Genomic DNA, 17,583 nt, shown 5'->3' on the forward strand with positions numbered 1-17,583 from the left:
GAAGAACAGGAGGCCAGTATTTGTGCAGCACCTCATTTGCAACACCTTATGCCTAAACTTTAAGCTAAACTGTGTCTTTAGAGCTGATGTATAAACTAATGGGGCTGGCAGATCTAAAATTGAGGGAGGAGGATCTTTAGCACCTTAGCCAAAATATAGCTCTGGTAATTACCTCTTCCCTCCTAAATTAGCCCTGTCCTGATGCCACTGGATGAAAGCTTTGCTGCCTGCCCCATTCTGAGGTATAATGGTGCTGTAATGTGTCACCAGCTCTGCCCCATGGACGGTGGGGTGTGAGCTGCCCCAGGCTGAGCACGCTGTGTTGGTCTGGCCAGCACTGCACAGCCGTGTGACAGCCACCATGGGCAGGATTGCTCCCCACCGAAGGCCACCTTGACCCCACTGGGGCTGCAACAGTGGAGTTAAATTTGATTTCCTCATGGGGAAGAGGCTTGCAAGGGAGGCAGGGGAAAAAAAAAAAATTATGACTTAGCTTCATCTTTCTCCCATTTTAGAAAAATTAATTTTTGAGAAACCTCCACAGTTTCACTCTTTCTGGTCCTTAAATCACGCAGCCTGACAGCCTGCCCAGGGCTATTTATTGGCGCCCTCGCAGGGAACCATCTTCAGAGAGCTGGGGCTTGATCTGAAGACCACGAGTGCCATCTTCTGGGAGCCTGTAGCCGTGCTTCCCTCCCCTCCCCTGCAGCATCCCGTGGTTATGCCATAAATCTCGATTCCAGAGGAAAAAGTATCACTACAATAAGCCTCACTCTTGGGTTTCCCAGCACTGTGTACCAAAGTATCGCCAGCAGTTGGGGCAGCATGATGCTCCTTGCCTTCCTGTGGGGAAACTGAGGCAGAACCATCAAATAACACAGCCTCTCTGCTCCCCTCAGAAGCCACATACATCGAGACCTTCCCATGCAGCTAAAATACCCAAGAAGCTCAGGATCAGGAGGTACAGTTGTGCCCTAGGCTTGTTCTCAATTTGAAGTTCTTTTCTAGCATGGAGAAATCAACAGGAACCTTCCTTTTTTTTTTTCTCTGTTATAATATTTATTAAGGAAAGATGACTATCTTTTTGTACAACAATTTAAGTCCTGAATTTTGCATATTAAGACACCCCTGGAGCATCACAAACTCGTAGCCAGATCCCACTGGAGGGCAGCACTGAAGTCAAACTCTTAGCTTAAAACAAAGGAATTGCCTGAGCCGGAGCAAGGAGCTGTGGGGCTGCAGGTCGTCAAAGGCCACCAGGAAAGGAGACAGAGGCAATAACATGGGGACAGTGCTCTTCTTGGAGAGGTTTACAAAGGCTTTAGGGGTTTTTTTTGTATAAAACTCAAGGGCTTTTTGCTGAAGTTTGACTTATGGTAACAGAAGGTCTGTCTGTTTCTGTCCTGCCACAGTTTGTGGTGGCACAGAGGGTGCTGCCAGGCTGGCCCGGAGCAACCATGCTTGTGAGAAGCCGAGGAACTGGCCTTTTTGGTGAATGTAGATTTGTTTGAATATTGTACAATGATTTCCATGGTTGAAGTGTGGCAAACACTTCCTTAGTCCCTGGTGCTACTAAGCCTTTGTGTGAAGAGTGGATGCGTGCGGGTGACGAGATGCCAAAACATACTGTCCGTCAGCATTGCAGCGCCTATAGCAATGCACAGTTCTGTCTGCAGAGCAGCATGCGGACCATCCAGCACCACGCGGCCTCTGTGGCAGCGTGCAGTGCATACAGCACTGCGCAGTGTGCACAGCAGGGTGCAGGAGGTACAGCGAAGTGCAGTTTGTGCGGAGCCGTGCAGTCCTTAGGGCAGGAGGCAGTATGTATGTGCAGTCTGGTTTGTCCAGCAGTGCACGGTGCAGTATGTACGGCAGTATCTGGTATGTACAGAGCGCCCACCCGCACGGTCAGTGCCACAAGATGGTGCTCAGAGCTCTCGTTTCTGCTTTCCCTGCAGGTCAATGCTGCTGGGGCTTTCTGTGCCTGCTCAGCGATGTCTCCTGTGTCTCTGCTGTCCAGCACAGACTTGAACAGTCACACCACTGATATGTCTAGGTTGGGGCTCTCCTATTGCCAGCTGCTTTGCTACAAGCGTGGGAGTATCTCTGCACCATCATGCAGCAGCTGAATTCATTCTGGGAGAGTAACAGGGTCAGAAATCTAGTCACCACCTTGCTACAAGCATGAACCCAGTGGCTCTGAAGGAATCAGAGTGAAAACAAGCCTAGAGAAGTTCTCTGAAGGTTGCATCACTCATCCTCCCCTGCAGCAGGATCAGCTCTCTGGGCTGTAATCCTGACAACTCGGTAGCCAATCTGATGGCAAAGCTCTCCCCAGCAGTGCCATTCCCCATCCTTCGTCAGCATCAGATCTGCCACTTCCCTCAATTTATCAGCAGGATGAATCTTTGGATGACATGGATCTATTAGGTCTCACTGTTGGAGTAAGGGAGCGGGCAGCTGAATAATGAAAGGTGGAGATGGGGAGTGGTGGAGCCCCATATTAAACTTGTCCAGGAGCAGCCACCCACCACCATGGTGTAAAAGAAAACATGGGAAGTTGTAGCCCAGCTTGCTTGCTTGCTGTTTGTTTGTTTTGTTTTGTTCTCAAGTAGAAAGTTAGTGTCTCTTGACAAATAGTTGGTCAGTGTTGGGCTCTGATGCTGAAAGGGACTGGAGCTAGAAAACTAGAGCTCGTCTCATCTTGCTGGTATCCTGAGCAGCTGATTTAAGCTGCGTTTGAAAAAGCCGGTGTGTGTAGTCAATGCTGAGCAGCTCTGCTCTGCAAACAGGGCATTCCAGACCGAACTGTAGGGTGGTTTTGGCAGATATACACATGGTGATGGTCATGGCTACAGGGGCTGGGGGATTCAATTAATGCTGGACCAGAGCAGGGATGGCTTGAGAGGGCACCAATTTTCAAAGGGAATAGCAAGTGTTAGGAGTACCAAGCCCCTCATGGCAGATTTCAATGTCTGCTTTCATTAAACTCTGCAAATATCATCTTATGTGACAAAAATTCCTGATTTTTAAAGCTAAATCTCACCCCCCCAACACTTAACATCAGTGCTTACCTCTTTTGCTAGGGCAGGTGGAAAAGTGTAAAAGAAGAGTCCTGCTAAGTGTGCCTGTGTTCCTGCTGACTTTGAATCCAAACAGCTGAACTTCAGGTGTCCCCATCCAATCTGTGCTGGAGAAAAGGGGAAACAGCATCTCCCAACTTCAGTCTGCTTGTAGCCAAAGCTTAGATTAACCAGATGCTAGCTGGAAGCAGGCAGTGCCTGCTGCAAAATGATGAGCCGAGTGATGTCTGCAAGGGAATTCAGATAAGACTTGGTGAGGTTTTCAGAGGGATGATTGCCACCAATAACACCATAGGCAAGGTTTCAGAACAAAGGGTTTTTCTCATGAGTTAGCAAAAGCAATGCTAGCTATTTGCGATTTATGTCTCCCTCATAAATTACATTTTAAGGCTAGGATTCTGTGTCATCAGAAAAGATACATTTTATTTTTATATAGCATCTTTAACACACACTTAAGGAGAATGATGGTGTTGTCAGGGGCCTGGGGTGATAAGTAGGATTTTTTTTTAACCCAAAAGGATTCCAGCCCGTGAAGCTGGGAGAGGGGAGTTACGGCAGAGTCACCAGCTGACAGATTTAGGGGAGGAGGCAGAGATCAAAGTGAGGGGCACAGAGATCATGCATGTGTGGAAGAGGCTCCCACGGGAAAGCCATCACAGATCTGTCCCCTGGAGACGTCAGGTCCCACATGTAGATCAGAAGAGCCCTTCCATGGTGTCTACACTTTCCTCTGCTCCTGGCCCAGCCCCTCACCCAGCTATAGCTGGAAAGAGCTCCAGGGTTCAAACCGTGTTTGGGTACCTGTGGCTGTGTCTCCATGGGACTGTCACGCTGCACTGACAGGTTCTGCCTCAGTTTGGGAAATGGTCGTTAAATCTGCTGCTGTTAAGTGCTCAAATCTGACTTTTGTGCATCCAAGGTTTTGGTCCATCTTGGTGGTGGCTCCTTGAGCTCTCTGCGTCTTGGGTCACTGGCTTGTGTAAGAACTGCACCTTCTGTGGGTTTAGCAGTTGTTCTTTAATCTTTTATCAGTGACAAGGCACGTACTGGTGGCTCAGAAAGTGGGAATCAATAGGCCAGGCGTGTTTCAAAGTGAGAGTGCTTTCTTACACTGCAAAGCCAGGCTCACGGTGCAATCACTGGGAATCTGTACCAATTGTAGCCCAAGCCTCTTTCTTCCACAAAGTTTACAAGATAACTTGAAAAAGCGAGGAACTCATTAAGATGTATTCTTTCAATAGCTATATTTTCCTCCTGTTCTCTCAGATTTTGTTCTTATGAGCTAGCATGTGGCTTATTCTAGCTGTGGAGGGAGGTGACTGCTGGTTTCCCGTCCCTCAGCAGACAGAGCCATGACTTTTGCATGACATTAACTCCCGAGGCCGGGATAACTAGCTCCCCACAGTAATTGCCTGTCGCTCCAGAGTTGGCAGGGACACAGTGCTGGGTCACCCCACAGCTTCCCTGGGACACCCCAGGCAGCAGGTGGGTGTCCCCCTCTCTCCTTTGGCCTTTTCCTTCCTCCCAGAGGCTGAACATCCCTCCTGAGTGCTGCTTTGCATCTCTACAGCGGAGAACAGGGCAGTCCCACTGCAGCTGGAGTCCCAACAGCTCTACATCTCCCTTCACAAAAGAGCTTTTGCAAGGTGGATTTGCAGACGGGAGGGCAGTGTGTTGGGTCATCTCCATGGGAATGTCATGGGAAGACAGATACATGCCCCAAGAGGCAGGTTCAGTTATTAGCATGTTCCAGATCCTCTCCTGCAGCCTTTTTTTTTCCCTCCACTCTCTGCTGAGGAGGAAGGAACAGTGTTCGCAAGGAGGAAAGAAAGTGAATGTCTGAAATAAAAGTACCCCCACAGATCTTTCCAGCAGTGGGTCTCTGTTACCTGCCAAGAGCAAGAGTTTGTCATGGCAGAGCTGTAAGAGCTCTGACAGCTGTCAAAGCCAGAGGGAGCCAGGTGGCTTTGCCTGGGAGAGGACAGTCCTGCTGATGTGGTGAGACTGTACCAGCCGCTGCCAGCTGGATGCAGAGTTATGGTGCTTGGCAAGGAGAGCAGCTGGAGCAGCTCTTTGTCTGATGGTCACAACCACTTGGTGCAATGAGCGTCTTCTCGTTTGCTTGCTGCCCCACCAGCCCAGCTCTTACCACATCGCAGCATCATCCAAGACAGCGAGGTGGACTCCGGTTTAGTCTGGCGAGCAGAGCGCAGATCTGAGTACTTGAGTCTTTCTGGTTCAGCACTAACCCAGAGGGTCAGAGGAGACCAGCTCATCTGTGTATGCCCCAGTTTCCTCCTAAAGCCCTGCTCTCCTTGGCCAGCACTAGGGACTGCCAAGAGCCCTCACATATGCTAACCATTTTCAAGAGCCATGGTGGGCTGAAGACAAACCCTTCAGTCTTTTTGGAGCCAAGAATGAGAGACCAGATGGTGCATGACCTGACAAAGCCCCCTGTGATCTTCTGTTTGTTATTCTCCTAAAAGCACGTTGCCCTGGGAGAAATCCAAGGGTTCATTTCCAGGACCCAGACTCTTTTCATATGTAATAACAACTGCACCCACCCCGGCCACACGCATTGCTCATGTGAGGCCCTCTTGCTGCTGCAATAAGGTTTTTGGGTGCAGAGGGGCCAGTGAGGTCTCCTAGAAAACCAGGTTTTAGCTCAGTGTTCAGCTCCTCCAGGGCACATCTGCAATTACCCTCCTGTCCCATGTTTGTAGAGCACTTAGCAGGAAAGACTCCCAGCTGTGACAGCCCTCCCACAGGCATTACTCCAAAATTACTAGCAATAAGAATATTTTTAAAATAGAAACCTCTGCTCTGGGCTGTATAGTAATTAATAATAAATCATAACACTCAGGAGGAACTTCCATGTTGCAAATCTGATTTTAAGAGCTTCTCTAAGTGAACGTGAGCACAGCAGTGGATCTGTAACATGCTCTTTAGGTGGAAGGTGTCTGCTTCCCTCCCACCACAATTAATTTGTGTTGGGCAGAGAAATTTGGATGGTCAGTCTCTGCAGGGCAGGAGATCAGTCTCAGTATCTGTGTGCACAGCATGGTCACAATTAGAAAAGATCAAGGCACGCATTTGCAATAATAACAATAATAATAATGTCCCCAGAGTGACATTTCAAATGCAAATTAAAAGAATAAAAATATCAGTTCCTGTTATAACTTTGCTGCTGCTGTAACTGAATCCAAGACCTGAAGCTGTCCCCTCTGCCTGCCTGGCAGCAGAGCTGTGATTCTGTTTATTTTCTTTCCCAGCCCGAGTGGATTAGAACTCGACCACGACCTGAGAAACAAGGCAAGGAGCTGAAGGTTGAAGAGATGGTCTCATGGTGGCACTTGCCTGATACTAGATTAACATCTGGTACGTAAAGAGAAGGGTGACAGCAACTATGTGTGGTGTGACTAACAATTAACCCACCACCCTGGGAGCTCAGGTGAGCTCTGGGGTGATCCCACCAACCCACCCTGGCCAGGGACCAGCTCCAGTCCCAGGGTTTCAGCCCTCAGGGCTCTGCTGGACATGATGTGCTGCCTCCCCTCCTGCCACCACTGCTGGGCTGGGAAACACTCATGGCATAGATCCAGTGGGAAAGATGTCTTGCAGTTTTGATTTCAGTCAGTTTCAATAGCTGTAGTTGTTTGTCTGAAAGACCCAATTTCATACCTTCTCTCCCCCTGCAATAACAGGCACAGCTGCCTCACCTTCCCTTCAAAGATGTGATGGTGTTGGATGTTTGCTGGTGTATTTTGTTTCCTTTGCATATATATAACTACTGGAGGCATCTTCTCACCTGAAATTACACTATCATTTAGTATTAATGTTTTAGTTATAAACTTTGTGCACGGTTTGTGTCCTTGGAAGAGAGAGGGACTTGGGTGCAGTGATTTGGGCCGGTTTGAGCCCAGAGCCCTGGGGCTGCCTTCATCCCGTACACAAGGCAACATCCCCTCATGCACAGCCCCACTCCCTGGTCACACAGGGAGTTTTCTGTAAAAGCAGAAGCACTTATTTTAATCACTTGTTAATTTCAAAAATAAGCCCTTTGATATCTAACACTCAGGTTCGGAGTCTGGCTTGCTGTGGGAGAAACTGGAATCCAGGGAGCGAAGGCAGGATTTATGGTCACAGGGCATGTGGAAGTAGCAATTACTTGGTCCATGTTCCCCATAGCTTTTAAACCAAGACAGAGCACTTAATCTGAAGACACATTTATTTTTTACAGCAGAGAGATTCTCTGAGAATGAAACTGATTATTTAAAAAACAAAGAGAGAAAAAAAAGGAATTGAAACTGCATAGGCTATTTTCAGCCACCAAGATGAATGAAACGTACAAAAAAAAATAAAACAGGTTGCAAGTTCTGAATTCTAAACCAGCATGAAAATCCAAGCAGGTGTTGTCAGCTCCAAGCACTGACAAGGCAGGCTTTTCTGCCAGCAAACAGTGGACTATTTTAGCAGTCAGACATGGGACAACACAAAATTTGTTCCACCACAAGGCTCTTTATTCATTGGAGGAAACCTGTGACATGTACACATTAAGTGCTTTGCTGTTGCTGCTTGTTCCTGACTCCTGGAAGCTGCCAGTGAGGCTGCTATGAGGGCAGAGCAGACCTGCAACCCCGCTGCCAACGGCTGCAGCAGAGACCAGCAGAAACAGAGTTAATGCGTCAAGTGGGAGAAGGCGATCTGCAGCTCAGCCCTGTGTCCCCGTGCACATCCCCATCCTCACCACAGTCTTCTAGCTTCTTGTTAGCCCTTGTGACTTTTGCTATAGTTTATTTCTGTGTGAAGTGAAGCGAGATGATCAGAGCCAGGAGCAGTCGGGGCTATGAGGACAGACAGTCTCATCAGCAAAGTAAAACCTCAACACTTCCATTCTCCAGGACTGCTGCCCTCTCCCATAGCCCCCTACACCAGTGCAAGACAGGAAGCCACGCACAGCAATTTCGAAACAACTATGAGCTGCCCATTTCAAGGTGTTCCCCTGGAAATTAATTTTCCACTGTGAACTGTGACCGCAGAATTGGGGTGTACAGGGGTGACTGGAGGACTGGGAAGGCAGGATCTGCAGGGTGCTGAATGATCTGATCTCGGGGCACATCGCTTGTGGCTGACCTGGCTTCTGCTGGCATCCGTGGCAAGAAGGAGCTGCTCCAGCACTGGCAATGGAAGGGCAGCACTTACTGGATGGAAGCTGAGCAGAGCTGGGCTCAGGAGCCTTTGTTTCCACTTCACATGCCCTTCAACAAGTGAGGAGCTGGTCCCAGGAAGCCAAGGATGGGTTGTGTCCTTTGCTGGAAGACACAAGGCTGCAGCCTGGCAGTGGACCCGCTGTTTTACCCATGCTGCAACACCTGACCATGAGCAAACCCATGGTGCTGCTTGCCTTTCCCCAGGTGGTTCATGCACCAGGAGGTTAACCATCTGCTGGGCATCGAAGGGGAAGTGAAGACAGCTCTGCTGCAGTGATGACCAGCTCAGCTTCAGAGAGAGGACAGGAAAACTTCCGTAAAGATGGAGCTGGTGGGAGCTGAACTGGTTTTGCACTGAGGTCCCTGAATCACCTGCCTGGACCTGAGCAGATGGGTGGTGGCAAGTCAGGTCCCAAAGACTCAGTGCTGAGCTCCTGCTGTTCAGTGCTGTGTGTCCAGGCAGCAGCCTCTGGCTGCAGAACCTGTCTCCATACTGTGGTCCTCAGCACATCTGCTGGGACTTATGGAATCCAGATGTTTGCATGCAGCTGTTCCTATATATAAAACTCTTCACACCCAAAATCCGACTGCAGCCGGATCCCTCCATTGCCACAGCACTAGGACCCAGAAAAGCCCCTTCCAGCACAAAGCCCAGGCTAACAGGAGACCAGAGGCCTCGAAGGTCGCAGCACAGAGAGATGCAGAGGTTTCCAGCTGGCTGCACTTGTATTTGGGGCATCTCCTGGCTTTGTTGGTGACTGTGACCCTCAGTTCCTCCCAGGGCCAGGTCCCAGCCCAGTGCCTGGCCATGGACATCCCCTGTCCCTGCCGAAGGGATAGGGGTGTGATGGGACACTGGTACGGAAAAATGCAGCACCCATCCACTCTAGTCAATGCTCACCGGCTGGGACATGTGTGATTCATTCCAGTGGAGCTATCCTAGCTGAAACAGAAGCAGACAGAAGAAAAAAAGGCAAAAAGCACCTTTTTGCCCACAGATTTGGGTTTGTGCTCAGGAGCCAGCAGAGACCCTTTTCTGACTGAAGCAGAAAACACTTCCCAGAGCCCTGCCCCTCTTGTCTCTTGCTCCTGGTGCTATTCAGTTGCATTATATTTATATTACCTGTCAAACAGTTGCAGTGCATGGCCTTCAGTGATACAACTGCATCTGGCTGCCCCAGGGATGCCTGTATCAGTCTGTATGTGCTGATTGTACAAATGCTTTTTGCCTTGGTGACTGTACAGACACACAGAGTGGATGTGGCTTTACTAAACTTTATTAGCTCTGATAATGGTCATGAAAATAATTGGATCTCAGATATGTGCCTGCAATTTGACACAAAGGAGTAAAAAAAACGAGGCCAGATAAGGTGTAGATCAGGAGTAACTCCAGAGCTGCTGGTGCAGGCTGAGCAGAGCAGTGGAGTGCAATGAGTCCAGGCGATGCGGTGGGGTTTGGGAAGGGTCCTGGAGTCCATCAGTGCAGTTTGATGGTTACCTGGCCCAGCTCAGTGAGGAAGGGGTTGATGCTGAGACGTCTGGGCCAGGTGCTGCTCCCAGGGGTACCCAGGGATAAAAATAATATTGCTGTCTTCCCATACCAGCTCCAGCCTCCAGAGAGAGACATTCGCATGGGCTCCTTGTTATTTTTGTTTTTTAAGACTGCTTCACATCCAGGTGGTTGGGCTGTGAAATGGGCCATGCTTTGCTACCAGTCTGCTATCATATAACCACACCAGCTACGCTAGCTGCATGAAAATGTTTAAATGTGGATCCCATTCCTTCTACTGAGCGTTGGTTAAGACTCTCTTCACAACTGCACCCACACAGCCTTGCTTTATTACTTAGAGTTAACATTAACATCTCCATGACGAAAACAGAGGTACGCAATCCTAACGAAAGCCTTAGGAAGTTGTCTGATCTCGGTGTCACCGCCTGCTGCCATCAATTTAGGTGCGGTAACCCATGGTTTTGAGCTATGTCCATAGCATGTGAGCTCTCTAAAGCCATGATGATTTTTGCCTGTTTATGTCTCAAGATCTGTTGGATAATTGCTTTGCTAGTTATGTTCTGTGCTGTTCTGCCTTGCTCCATCTTGCACAACCAGACACAGACACTGTCAGTGATTAGGGCCCAAAGTTACCATCATAAGAAGTTTCTCCCTTTTCTTGGCCTCTTTGACTCCTCACAGCTTCCCCACCTCATTCTCTAGTTTGGTCCAGAAAAAAAGAGCATGTTAAAGTAAAAACCTTTGTTATTAATATTTTCAAGTCAGCAGTTCGTTCCCCTGACCCCAAGATGTGATTCCTCAGTAGTTTAAGCCTCCCGTAGCATGGAGATGTGCTCACATAAGGTCTAATCACTGATCTAATTAAACTGGTTTGCTGCTGTGTTAAATCAGTGCAGCTATATTGAGCAGATCAGGTCTAAGTTTCTATTCCACTTCATCATAAAAAATGATAATAAAAACACCTTCAAGACATCAGTGCCAAGAATCCAGACAAAAAGATACATTTATTATTTTCAATCCAGTTTCATTATTTCTGGGATGTAGATTTTTGAAAAGGGCTACAAAATCCTTAAAACTGGCAATATCCACCTCATGCTTCTGTTTTATTAAGACCTTTACATAACATGCTAATATTTATTAATGTTCTGGAATGGTCTAAGGAGTTTACAGATCTAAAACTTATTGAAGGTGATAACTCTGTTTTAAAAATTAAAAAAAGGCAAACAATATTGTTTAAAAGTTCCCCATATTTTAAAAATCATTTTCATAATTATTTTTATTCATAATTTGAGATTGACTCTTGTTTCCTTATAAAGTATCTTCATTACTTCCTCCCTGACAAAATTAATTTAAAGTAGTTATTTCCACTTGAGGTTTTGGTGGATTTCCTGATTAGGGGTTCTCACTTAGGCTTTTGTAGCTCTGTTACAATACTAACATTGCAAGTTATTTTAGGAAAGATTTATGTTCCAGCTAAAACCATGATAAATAACTTTAAAACCACTGATACAGACATTTTTATACAGAGCTATCTAATTTGATAAGATGTACAAATTTGGTCGGATTCACTCCAACAGTGGGCCTTTAAAGTATGATTTACAGAGTTGATTATAAAACTGAAATAGCAGCTTAGTGAATTTTTAGAGATCACAGCCTTAGCCCAATAACAAGACAGTACCAGGCTTAGACATATGTGTCTCCTAAAAACGTCTACAGCCTGATGTGACACTGCCTGGGGACATCACTTCCCTCTGCTACATCACATTCGCAAACAACACCCATGGGTACAAGTGCTGCCGGCTCTTGGTTTGCTCCATGAGGTGAACCATGGCAGTCTTGTCCTAAATGAACAACCCCGGCACACTCTGCCCTCGCCTCTGTTTGTTGCATCTTGGCATTAAGCCAAAGATTTGCCCCCAGGCGGCATGGGCTGATGGGCTGTGAGGGGTGTCAGGTGTAAACCCCCTCCAGGGACAGGGTGGCCCAAGGCAGCCCCAGTCTTGAGCTGCTTAGTAATGACCCTGTTAATCGAGCTGATGACTCCTTTGAATCATTCTCACCTGGTTAGCAGAGGATCCCACACCTGCATTTCCCACCCCATCACCCCAGGAAGGAACCAGGAGCTTTATCTGCCAGATAAAGAGCTGAGGCACAGAGAGGATAAAGCCTGACAACCTACCAGAGACTGTCCCCAGTGCAGGGCTGCTAGCGAGGGTTTGTCATCCCAAAAGCATGGCCTGTCTCCATCTCAACTTTACATTAAAGTGTCAACTTGCAAAAGACATCCTTGGCTTATTTTCATTTTGTGCCCACCCAGAGCCTGGAAAGAGCCACAGAAGATGACAGATGATGATCCCACGTGGCAGAAAGCCTCGGAGCCACTGCTAAGCACCAAGGCACCCGGCAAGAGCCGCTGGTGCTGGCACGGTTATCCAAAGAGAGCAGCCTGTGTTGAACGGGGTGCAGGATGGGACCTCCAAACAGCCCGGTGCACCGCGGAAGGTGCAGCGTGTTCATGGCAGTCCCTGCTGGCCCATCCACCGCTGGCACGTGAAAGGAGCAGTTTGGCCAGCGTAGCCATGGCTGTGAGCATCACCCCAGAATCAGTCTGTACCAGAGCAGGAACCGTGCAGCCCCGAAGCCCTGTGGGCACACTGAGGACTTTCCTCCCTGAGAAGCAGCTGGCTGCATGGGGTCACTGTAGCTAATAAAGTCATTAATAGAGCCTCATGTCACCTCCTGACTAAGGCAGGAGCTATTCACACCTCATTCAGGCTTTAAACTCTTAATGCACCCACATTTGGTCAGACTCCCCTCCAGCCTGCAAGGCAAGCTAGCAGAAGAGCAGTTTTGGGGCTCTCTTCCGCTGAGTTTTCCACCCCAAGCTGAACTTAGGTTAGCTCAAACCTCTCAGGATAAAGCGGGTCTTTAGTGTGAGTCTTGGGGTGGGAGGGCGGTGGCACTCCAGCGTGTTGGTAGGTGTGGAGCTGTACCAAGAGCTTCTCCTGAATTTTGACCTCTTGCCGCCAACTTGAGCAAATATTTTAAAGGCTCCGTTTCAAAAGCATTCTTGGGTTTAGCAGGGGCGGGCCCTGGGATACGTCTGGCCTGGCGCTCGGAGTGATGAGTATCAGAGCTCCCATGGATTTTGGATGGGTTTAGGCTGGCTGCTCAGATCTCCTGGAGTTGGGCCCAGCATTCTTCACATGGCGCAACTCCAGAAATGGAAGCTCTCCAAGTGAGCGGTTTCTTTCCCAAAATGGGGATTCTTCTTTCATTTGGATGGAAAACACTGCAGACGGGGGAAATAGTATCTCATTGTACTGTGAAGGGGAACCATTTATTAACTGCGGGTACCAAATTTAACTCTGGGTATTTTTTTAATAGTAGTTCTGATATGGACGGAAGGGTTTGGATCCTTTCCTTGCGATGTCAGGAATCTGCATCACAGAATCATGGTACTATGTGAGAAATAGCAACTCAAATCAGCTATGGGGGAAAAATGAAGTAAAACCAGCTAGCCTAAGTTCATGAAAAATTCATTCCAGGGGCACAGATCATATCAAATTGCTCCTTATCTCAGTTATATTTGCAACACATTAACGCTCAAGAAGAGCCATCCTGTTGCCTCCTGCACTTGCCACATTATCCAAGGGCGGCTTTGCTCTGCTGCTGGGAGTTCAGGCAATGGGGCAGCCTCCAAATATGAATCACTGCTCTGCTTGGTAAAACTAGGAGGACAGGCTGAAGCAAGGTCCTGTTGCTTTCTCAAGCAAGAGTCACTTTTTATTAGCTAGGAGCAGGGAGGCAATGTGGCATAGCAGAATATATATAACTGACTGCATTTGGTGCTGGGCGATAGTCATATAGCAACCACAAAGCTGGTTCCATGAGAAAGTGTAGCTACATACTCTTTACATTATAATCCAAATGTTCCTTCCATTATACGAACCTTTCTCCTGCTTCTGGCTCCCTTAACTGTGGCAAATGAGGGCATAATAAAGTTCAATTAATATCAACTATTATTTTCTAACAAACAATTTCCCAGGACTTCTGCAAGCCCCTCCCATCCCAGGTGGAACTTGATAATTAGGACTGACCTTTGAAAGTTCCCATTTACAGCAGTATCTGCTGGTTCTGCTTAAATTGCTCCCTTACCTGACATATAAAACTGAATAATTGCTGTGGTTTATTAAAGCGGAAAATAAAGAGCTTTCAAAGTACTGAGATCGTTTAGTTTCAGAACATTCAACAGTATGTAACAGGTATGAGTGTTTTGAGCAGGTTATCTTAATGAAAAATGAGAGGGGAGTCATGTATCTGACTGTTCCTATTTTGTACAAGTGTTACCTTGTTCTAGTGACAGCGAGTTTACAGGATTATGCTGATCTGCAATCCTGCACATCAGGCAGGTCTCTCTGGCTGCGAAAAATCATAGACTAACAATAGAAGTTCTCAAACCACAGCTTTTCCAAATAAACTGAGACTCAAAAATCATAACAGGCTTTGAAAAATGAGATTTTTCAGGTTTAAATCTTGTTTTGTGACTGGTATTTTGCTACCTCTTCATTAGCAGAATGCAGTTGATTCATGTTCAGTAGCCTTTTTCAGTTGTCTCTAACAAAATTAGACATTCTTACAAAAGAAAATAAAGGAAAACAAGTGAACTTGGATACTTGGGATTGCTAATAAAATTGGATGAGTTGGCAATGTTGCATTCCTCCCCCTGCACTCTGAAAGGGGGTCAGACACCTGAACTTTTGATATTGTAAAAAAAATATGAAGATGTAGATGTATTTAATTATCAAATCTGTTTCACCTTCAAACTTAAAATGCATCATATAATACAGTTGAATACAAAAGAGAATTATTTGAAGGAATGCAGTGTAGATGGCTTCACGAGGCTAAAAGGCAATGACATGGAAAGGGATGGTAAAGCTTGTCAGGAGAAAAGGACCCACTTCCCTCTCCCAAAACAGGCACCCTGAGCACAGCAAGGAGCCCTGAGTACACCAAATAAATAAAATCTCACAATTCACCAGGATCAAGAATTGGAGAGTTTCCTACAGGTTTTATATCCAGGACGATTTATGATTTAATTTAAGCACGTAGTTTCCAGCCGTTTCTTTTTGCAAGCAATCACCTAGGCTACATTAACCTGGTGGTGATGTACTGCAATCCCAGGGAGCCCTGGAGAGACAACAGCACTCAGAGGTGTGAACATCCCCCATTTATCTTGATGGGGTGTGCACAGCCTTGCCAGGGAAGCAGGTCCAAGCGTGTTAACCACTTCACTGCCAGGCTCTGCACCTGAAAGAGCAGCATGTCCTGGATGGGCCTTTCCTCTCCTTTGGCAGAGCCTCCCCAGCAACAAAAGACACAAGTTTGGCAGGGGCTGAGGCTCTGAGGAGACCTTATTGTGGTCTTTCTGTATTTAAAAGCAGCCAATAAGAGTAACAGGGATGGACTTTTTAGGAGGGGCTGTTGTGATAGGACAAGGGGCGATGGTTTTAAACTAAAGGAGGGAGATTTAGGCTGGACATGAGGAAAGAAACTGTTTACAATGAGGGTGGTGAGAGCCTGGCCCAGGTTGCCCAGAGAGGTGTCCCCGTCCCTGGAGACATCCCAGGCCAGGCTGGATGGGGCTCTGAGCAACCTGAGCTGGTGAAGATGTCCCTGCCCATGGCAGGCGTGGCACTGGGGGAGCTGGGAAGGTCCTTCCAACCCAAACTATTCTATGATTCTATGAGAGAGGTGTGATTGTGCAGGTTTGGAGGGGGCCCTGTGAGATCAGGTGGGTTTTTTAGCATACAGCTTGTTGCAAAGGATGTGGCCACACAGGTGTTATAGTTTAATATGCTTTTGAACAAGTTATGTATCTCCCTGCCTCTTGGGCTCTAACATGAGCAGAGCCTCCTTGCAGGCTCCACTCAGACCCCAATTAACCCCATGGGAGAGCAGAGACAAAATTCAGCAGATGGGAACTGATCACTGGGAAACACTTCTGCCTGGTTTGCGTACGGATGTCTCAGCAAGAGGTTTCCTGCATCATATGAGTGGTATTTCACAGCAGTGGCACAAGGTTTTGCTCATCACTCATGGAACTGGCACTGCTGCTACGAGAGCGGTTTTTATTAGGCCCTGAGCTAACAAACCGGGCAGCCCCCTTGACATTCAGAGGTCTCCTGGCTGGCTGGCAGCAGCCTCCTGCGGGCAGCGTGGCACTGAAGCCTCTCATGTACCAGTTTGGAGTCTCCTTTTTGCAAATGTGTGCTTGCAGGCGCCTGTGAAGATGGCAGCTGCTAGAAGAGGCAGCGATCCTTCCCTCCGAGCAGGGCTGGCTGCAGCTGCAGCGTGGCGGGGGCTGCAGCCGGTCCCTCTCTTGCGGCAGCGCAGCCACCTGAGCGAGGCTGCTGGGGGAGAGAGAGGTATATGTCAGAATTAGAATGAAATTGCTGCTTCAAAAGAGAGGGCTTTTAGGAATTTCTAATGCGGAAAGATGGAAGTGCCGGCCCGCTCACAGGCTGTCCTGCATCGGCGACGCAACCTCTGCACCCCGGATGGCAGCCAGGAGGGGCTCGAACCCAGAGCAAAGCCCCCTTTCCTATCATTCTTGTGAGCTAGGGGCAAACACCTCTTCTGACAGGAGAGGTGTCTGAAACAGCCTTTTCATTATGTTTATATTTAAAAATCTAACAGTGACTAAAGCAGTTTGCATAATAAGCAGCTCCAGAGCCAGAAATATTTGCCTGCTCTGGGTAAAAAAAGAGAAGTCCTCAGATCGTCTTCTGAAGACTGTAAGAAAGTGACAGAGTTTTCCCTTTACAGGATATAAATATGCAGTGCAAATAGGTGGCTGCTGTCGCTGCTTACATTTTGATTTATCTCTTCAGATAGCCTGGCAGCGCCGGATTATTTTAGTGTCAAATCAAAGCGCTGGTTGTGTAAAGAAGCTGAGGAAAGGTACAGTCTGTGTTGCAGCACAGGATGGAAGCTCCAAGAAGACGACTGGAGGCAGTCCTGTGAGACATGTACCAGCCATGCATACTAAACCTGTCATTTAGTACACCGAAAAGAAAACCCCTATAGCAGAGCTGCTGTAGAACAGAAACAAATGTCTTCAGGTTTGTTTTGGGGCAGGGGAGTGTTTTTCTAGGGAGGTATGTGATTCATTCTCACATTAGTTAAGAGAAAATAAAGCTTTTGTTTTCTTTTTACCCTCAGTTTTCTCACAGAATAAAATTAAAGGGTCTGTTTACACTGGAAGAAAAATCCTGCTGGCTGAGCCCTTTATAAAGCAGAAAGCTCCCATTTGCAATGCACCATTGCTGTCCTTGACTTCAACATCAGCCCAAACCTGTTATGGTTGGACTCGATGATTCTGGGGGTCTCCTCCAAGTGAAACGATTCTATGATTCTATAATCTGCAATCTGCATCTCTCCTTAGCATCACTGTTATCTGGATGAAGGGCAGTTGTACAGCACTCAGCACAACGTAACCTCTGCGTGGTTCCTGCAGCCTCTGCATTTCAGCCCGACACAGTCACGTAGACAGACTAATGACAAGAGGTCAGCCACCCGCTTGGGCTCTCCGCAGGACAGACGTGCACACCAAGAGCGGCTCCTTTCCTGGCAGAGGGGACTGACAGCTGCATCATTTTGAAATGCTTTAAATCACACTGCCCATCAGGCCCTTTGTGCTTACACAGGTTCTGTAGGAGTGTGACTCAGTGGAGCTCGCAGAGAGCTGGCAGAACAGGAAAGCCCGTCAGGCCCCGAG

Source organism: Patagioenas fasciata, chromosome 16 (genome assembly GCF_037038585.1).
Source record: "Patagioenas fasciata isolate bPatFas1 chromosome 16, bPatFas1.hap1, whole genome shotgun sequence".
In the NCBI taxonomy this organism is placed as follows: Eukaryota; Metazoa; Chordata; class Aves; order Columbiformes; family Columbidae; genus Patagioenas; species Patagioenas fasciata.